Source organism: Macaca fascicularis, chromosome 10 (genome assembly GCF_037993035.2).
Source record: "Macaca fascicularis isolate 582-1 chromosome 10, T2T-MFA8v1.1".
Taxonomy (NCBI): Eukaryota; Metazoa; Chordata; class Mammalia; order Primates; family Cercopithecidae; genus Macaca; species Macaca fascicularis.
Window position 1 is genome coordinate 37,507,501 of NC_088384.1, and position 7,500 is coordinate 37,515,000.

Genomic DNA, 7,500 nt, shown 5'->3' on the forward strand with positions numbered 1-7,500 from the left:
TTAGTTAGTCCTGGTGTCTGTGTCAGTGATTCTTTTAGGTTTGGACCTTGACCGAGAGAATTTCCAGTCGGTCTCTCGTCTCTCGTCTTCGGACAGAAGTTCCAGATGATCCGATGGCTGGGGTCTTAGGCTGTGTGCCCCCAGGGGCCCTGGTCGATTAGTTGTGGGGATCGCCTGGAAGGGCGCGGTGACCCACTGTGCTGTGGGGGCCTCCATCCTTCCCCCTCCCGCCTCACCCTCCAGGCGATCCCAATTCATTCCGGGCTGACAGTCTCATTGGCAGACGTCGGGCATCACCTAGCGGCCACTGTTACTCTGAAAATGGAGGCCTCAACAGAGGAAGGAAGCTCAGGCCGCCTGCGCACAGCCTGGGGCAACTGTGTCTTCTCCACCGCCCCCGCCCCCACCTCCAAGCTCCCCCCTTCCTTGTTGCCTAGGAAATCGCCACTTTGACGACTGGGCCTGAGTGACCTTTGATCAGGCAGCATCAATCAATGAATCAATCAATCAATCAATGTAAATACAATACAATACGATACAATACAATTGTACGGGCGCGGTGGCTCACGCCTGTCATCCCAGCACTTTGGGAGGCCGAGGCTGGCAGATCACCTGAGGTCGGCAGTTCGAGACAAGACTGACCCACATGGAGAAACCCCGTCTCTACTGAAAATACAAAATTAGCCGGGCGTGGTGGCACATGCCTGTAATCCCAGCTACTCGGGAAGGGAAACGGAGGCAGGAGAATTGCTTGAACCTGGGAGGCGGAGGTCGCAGTGAGGCGAGATGGCGCCATTGCGCTCCAGTCTGAGCAACAAGAGCGGAAGTGCGTCTCCAAAAAAAAAAAAAAAAAAACCAAGAAAACAAACCAAAAAGCAAGCAAGCAAGCAAGCAAGCAAGCAAGCAAGCAAACAAACAAACAAAAAAAACACCTTTCTCTGTGAAACTGCTTTTGTCGTGTGTGTATTCGTCTCGCAGAGTTAAACCTTTCTTTTTACTCAGCAGGTTGGAAGGGTTTTTTGGTTGAATCTCTCTGTGTACATTTCGGAGACCCTTGTGTCGTATGGTGAAAAAATCTTATGTTTTCAGATAAAAACGAGAGAGAAGGTCTTCATGAAACAGCTTTGTGACGTGTGGATTCATCATACCGAGTTAAAACTGCCTTTGGATTCAGCAGTTTGGAAGCAGAATGGACATTTGGGAGCCCATTGGGGCCTGTTGTGAAAAACCGAGTATCCCCACCAGAGAAATAGAAAGAAGCTCTCTATGATACTGCTTTGTGATGTGTGGATTCATGGCACCGAATTACAACTAATTTTTGATTGAGGAGGTTTGAAGCACTCTTTCTGTAGAATCCGCGAGTATACCTTTGGGAGCCCACTGAGGCCTAGTGTGAAAAACCGAATATCCCCAAATAAAAACTAGAAAGAAGCTGTCTCTGAAACTGCTTTGTCGTGTGTGGATTCATCTCACAGAGTGAAACCTTTCTTTTGATATACCAGGTTGGAAGCGGCCCTTTTGTAGAATCTGCAAAAGGACATTTGGGAGCTATTCGAGGCCTAGGGTGAAAACCAGGAAACTGTAGATAAAAACTAACAAGAAGCTATCTGTAAAACTGCTTTTTAGCGATGTGTAGATTCCTCTTACTGAGTTAAACCTTTCTGTTGATTCAGCAGATTGGAAGCATTTTGTTGTTGTTGCTGTTGTTGTTGTTGTTGTTGTTGTTGTTGTTGTTGTTGTTGTAGTAGTATTTTTTTCTTAATATTTTTATTTTTTTTAAGACAGACTCTCACTCTGTCCCCCAGGCTGGAGTGCAGTGACACCATCTCGGCTCACTGCAACCTCTGCCTTCCAGTTGAAGGGATTCTCCTGCCTCAGCCTCCCAAGTAGTTGGGATTACAGGCACCCGCTACCAAGCCCGGCAAATTTTTTGTGTTCTTGGTAGAGATGGGGTTTCACCGTTTTGGCCAGGCTGGTCTCGAACTCCTGACCTCAGGTGATCCACCCGCCTCTGCCTCCCAAAATGCTGGGATGACAGGCGTGAGCCGCTGCACGCGGCCGATTGGAAGCAGTTCTTTGCAGAATCTTCGAAGGGACATTTGGGAGCCCTTTGTGGCTCCTGGTGAAAGTGAACATCCCCAGAGGAAAAGGAGAAAAACTGCTGCTGGTGAAACTGCTTTTTGACGTGTGGATTCACCTCGAACGGATAATTCTTTTGAACCAGGAGGTTGGAAACACGCTTTCCGTAGAATCTGTGAGGGGACATTTGGAAACCCATTGAGGCCTACGTTGGAAAACAGACTATCCACAGATTAAAACCAGAGAGAGGCTATCTGTCACATTGATTTGTGATGCGTAGATTGATCTCTTAGCGATACACCATTCTTTGGATTCATCAGGTTAGAAACACTTTTTTTGGGCAGTCTCTCTGAATGGATTTTTGGGAGTCCCTTTAGGCCTATGGTGAATCACCGAATATTCCCAGATGAAAAATAGAAAGAATGTATTTGAGAAACTGCTTTGCGATGTGTGGACTCATCCTAAAGAGTTACACCTTTCTTTTGATTAGGCAGGTTGGAGACACTCTCTTTGTAGAGATTCCAAAGGGACATCTGGGAGCCCTTGAGGCCTACGGTGAAAAACTGAATATCCCCAGACAAAGACCAGAGAGAATATGTCATTGAAACGGCTTCGTGATGTCTGGGAGCTCTCTCTCTCTCTCTCTCTCTCTCTCCCCCCCCCCCGCTTGTCTCTCTCCCTGTGTCCCTGTGTCTGTCTTCTGTCTTACTCTCTTTCTCTGCCTGTCCTTCTGTCTGTTGGTCTCTCTCTCTCTCTCTCTCTCTCTCTCTCTCTCTCTCTTCCCCCCCGTCTGTTTCTCTCTCTCTCTCTCTGTCTGTCTGTCTCTCTCTCTCTCTCTCTCTCTCTCTCTCTCTCTCTGTTTCTCACTGTCTCTCTCTGTCCGTCTCAAAAAAAAAAAAAAAAAAGGATAGATACATGCATGCATGCATGCATACATACATACATACATGCATACATGCATACGTACAATTAAAAATTTGAAATAAAATAAAAGGAATAACTAGGCCCGGCGCGGTGGCTCAAGCCTGTCATCCCAGCACTTTGGGACGCCGAGGGTGGTGGATCGCTGGATCACGAGGTGGTCAGACCAGCAGGGCCAGTATGGTGAAACCCCGTCCGTCTCTAGTCAAAATACCAAAAATTAGCCGGGCATGGTCGTGCGCGTCTGTAATCTCAGCTACTCGGGAGGCCGAGCTGAGGCAGGAGAATCACTTGAACCTGGGAGGCGGAGGTTGCAGTGAGCCGAGATCGCGCCACTGTACACCAGCCTGGGCGAGAGAGGGAGACAACCTCTCAAACAATTAAAAATAAAAGTAAAAATGAAAGTAAAATTAAAAATTAAAAAAAAAAAAGAAAAGGAAAATGAAATAATTAAAAAGTGAGTTTCCGGGAAAAGAGGGAAGAAGAAAAAAAAAGAAAAAAGAAAACAGTCCCACAGTGACATAAACACATGCCTCTCGCCTTTCGAGGCGTCAGTGATGCTACGAATGATGCGCAATTTTTTTTTTTAACTTCCTTTTATTTTATTATCATTTATTGTTTGACACGAGCCTCGGAGGCCCTCCCTCCCTCCCTCCCTCCGTCCCACTCCCTCCCTCCGTCCCACTCCCTCGTTGCCCACACAACTTCAGGAGACAGACCCTGGCTGGGCCAGATTGTTCTTCTCTTTGAGCAGTTGTTTCCCTGACTTTCTTCGTGTCTTTAACCCGTGTGGACTCTTCTGCTCGGATTTCAGAGATGGCAGCTCCACTTCAGGCCTTGTTGTTAGTGGGGGCTTTCCTGATTCTCCCCACATGTAGTGAAAGCAGGTAGATTCGCCTCGCCTCGCCTCGCCTCGCCTCGCCTCGCCTCGCCTCGCCGCCTCCTCCTCCTCTCTCTCTCTCTCTCTCTCTCTCTCTCTCTCTCTCTCGATTGCTCGCTCGCTCGCTCGCGCTCGCGCGCTCTCTCTCTCTCTCTCTCTCTGCTGCTTTCTTGCTTTTTCTTTCTGTCTCTTTCTCTCTTTCTGTCGTGCTTTCTTGCTGTCTTGTTATCTTGCTTTCTTGCTTTGTCTTTCTTCCTGTCTTTCCTCTTTCTTTTTTTTTTCTTTCTTCTCTCGCCTTTCTTTCTCGCTGTCTTTCTCCCTCTCTCTCTCTCTTTCTTCTTTCTTTCTGTCTTTCTTTCTTTCTCTCTCTCTTTCTCTCTCTCTCTTTCTTTCTTTCTTTCTTTCTTTCTTTCTTTCTTTCATTTTTTTTTCTCTCTCTCTCCCCCAGCCTCTGAAAGTGCTGGGATCACAGGCGTCAGCCACCGCGCCTGGCCTATTTGCTTATGTTATGTTACCTTATTTTTTATTTATTCATTTTTATCTGTTTATTCATGTGTATGCATATAAATTTTTTTCTATTTTAATGTAGTTTTATATGTTATACCTATATACAAATGTAAGTACTTATATTGATATTTGTCTTCTCTTCTCTTCTCTTTTCTTCCTTTCTCTCCTTTAGGTTTTCCTTCCTTTCTTTCTTTCTCTGTTTCCTTCTTTATGTTTTCCTGCCTGCCTGCCCGCCCGCCCGCCCGCCCTCCCTCCCTCCCTCCCTCCCTCCCTCCCTCCTTCTCTGTCTGGATTCAGGAAGAGCCTACGCATTCTGTGTCTCCCTGTGTCCTCAACGACCCGCGACCGAGTCCTTGCTTGTTGTTTCTCCCACCGAGATGCCTCTCCGAACATCCACACGCCGTGGGTTGTCTTCTGACTGTGTCGCGGTCCATGCAGAGACAGGGTTTGGGGACCGTTTCTGTGGGGTTGGGGTACAGGGGCTGCGTTTTCGGCCTCGGGATAGCGTCTCTCGACTCACGGTTTCGGTTTTGCGGTCCGCGGGCCGGCCTGCCATCCGGATCTGTCTTGGTGACGTTCGCGACGGTTGTCGGACTCCATCTGGCGGCCGCTTTTATATCGTTCCCTTGGCTTCCGGAGCTGCGGTGGCAGCTGCCGAGGGAGGGGACCGTCCCCGCTGTGAGCTAGGCAGAGCTCCGGAAAGACCGCGGTCGTCAGCCGGGCTGTCCCGGTCGCGCCAGAGCTCTGGCGCGTCACTTGTGAGTCAGAGCTCAGGCGTGCAGGCTTATGTGGGGAGAGGTTGTCGCTGCGCTTTCGGGCCAGAGCCGGGTGTGGGGCTGCCGGGGTTGGTCGACCAGCACGCCGCGGCTCCCGAGGCCTGACCCGCGACCCGCGGGGACCCACCGGGCTTGGGGCGGGAGGCTGGGGACACCCTTCCCGGCCCGGTCGCGGGCCCGCGCGCATCCTGGCCGTCTGAGGCAGCGGCCGAATTTTTTCTCCAAGTCCCCGTGGGGAGCCGGGGACCGTCCTGCCTCGTCCCCCGGGTGCCGGGGAGCGGTCCCTCTGCCGTGACCTGTTGTTTGCAAGTCCCCGTGGGGAGTCGGAGAGCGCTCCCTGAGCGCGCGTGCGGCCCGAGAGGTCACACCTGGCCGGCCTTCGGTCCCTCGTGTGTCCCGGTCGTACGAGGGGACGGCCGAAAACGCTTCCGAGTCTCGCTCTGGAGACTCGGGCCGGCCCCTGCGTGGCACGGGTGGCCGGGAGGACGTCCCTGGCCCGGCGCTGCTCCGGCGTGTGTCCTGGGGTCGACCAGAGGGCCCTGGGTGCTCCGTGTCTGGCTGCGATGGTGGCGATTTTGGGGACAGATGCCCGTGTCGCGGGTTCCCTGGGCCGGCGGCGTGGTCGGTGACTCGACCTCCTGTCTCCTGGGGAGGTATATGTTTCACTCCGAGCCGGCATTTTGGGCCACCGGGTTATTGCTGACACGCTGTCCTCTGGCGACCTGTCGCTGGAGAGGTTGGGTCTCTTGGATGCGTCGCGGGTCTTCGGCCTCCCGGTGACCCGGCTAGCCGGCCCTGCTCGTGCTTGAGCCGCCTGCTGGGGCCCGTGTGCCCGGTCTCTCATGCATCCGAGCGTCCCAGCTCCCGGTGCCGCCTTGGGTCCGGGTCTCTGACCCACCTGGGGGCGGCGGGGAAGGTGGCGCGGGCTTACCGTGCCACCGTGCGCTCCCCGCTGCGGGCACCTGGGGCGGCCGTGACAACCCCACTCCCGCTGGCTCCGTGCCGTGCGTGTCAGGCATTCCTCGTCTCTGCCGGGTTGTCTGCCGCCCCTGTCCTGGGGCTGGGGATGGCCAGGCTGATCTGCTCGCTGGCCTCTGGGGAGGCTGTGGCTGGCCGGCCGACCCTGCTCCGGGGATGCTTTCCCTGATCGATGTGGTGATGTCACGCTCTCCCGGGCCGGGACCGAGCCGCGACGGGCGAGGGGCGGGCATTCGTGGTGAATGAGACCCGTTCTTCTCGTCCCGCCCGCGGGGTTTCCCCCGTCTCCCATCCCCGCCTGTGGGCGGTGCGTTGGGAGGCACTGGGGTGCGGAACCCGGCCCGACCTCGCTGTCCCGACCCCGCCGCCTGCCTCGTGGCGTCCGGCGTGGGTCGGCGGGGGTCCTCTGACGCAGCAGGCACCCCTCGCTTTCGCCTCTTGTGGTCGTCGCCTCGTGGGCCGCCCCCCTCCGCGGCGGTGGGGGTGCTGTCCCGCTGGCCCGCCGTGCTGCCCTCTCGGGTATTGCACGAGCGCTGGCTCCGCCTGGGCCTTTGCGGTGCTCCTGGAGCGCCCCGGGCTGTCTCTCAGGTGCCCGAGGCCGAGCGGTGGTGTGTCGCTCCCGCCCCCAGCGCCCCCTCCTCCGGTCGCCGCCGTGGTGTCCGCGCGTGGGTCCTGAGGGAGCGCGTTGGCTGTGCGGGTCGAGGCGGTTGAGTGAGACGCGCCCCTCCCACGCGGGGAAGGGCGCCGCCTGGTCTGGCGAGCGCACGTCCCGTGCTCCCCTCTGGCGGGTGAGCGCGGGCCGTGTGAGCGGTTGCGGTGGGCTCGGGCCGGCCACGCGTGCGCCGGCCGGCCGCCGAGGGGCTGCCGTTCTGCCTCCGATCGGTCGTGTGTGGGTTAACTGGAGGCGCCTTGCCTCACAGAAAGGAGGTGGGTGGACGGCGGGGGGCCTTGGGGGCTGTGCGCACGCGCGCCGGCCGGGCCCCTGCCCTGACCGCAAACGCTCAAGGTTGCCGCAGGTTTCTTCTCGCGCCGCAGGCCCCCTCCCTTCCCCAGGCGTCCCTGAGTGCCTCTGCGGGCCCGACGAGGGGCGACTGGCGGGTGGGGAGCGTGACCCACCCTCGGTGAGAAAGCCTTCTCTAGCGATCCGAGAGGTGTGCCTTGGGGTACCGGATCCCCCGGCCCGCCGCCTCTCTCTGTGTTGTGGTAGCGCTGCCGTAGCGACTCGCCTGCAGAGAACCCTCCTCCTCCGCTGTCCCCGCCTCGACGGGATGAGGTGGGGGGACAGTGAGGGTTCCGCCGGACCCCGCGGTGGGGGCCGAGCGCGCGGCTCGTCGTCTACTGTGGCCCGCGCCTCCCCCT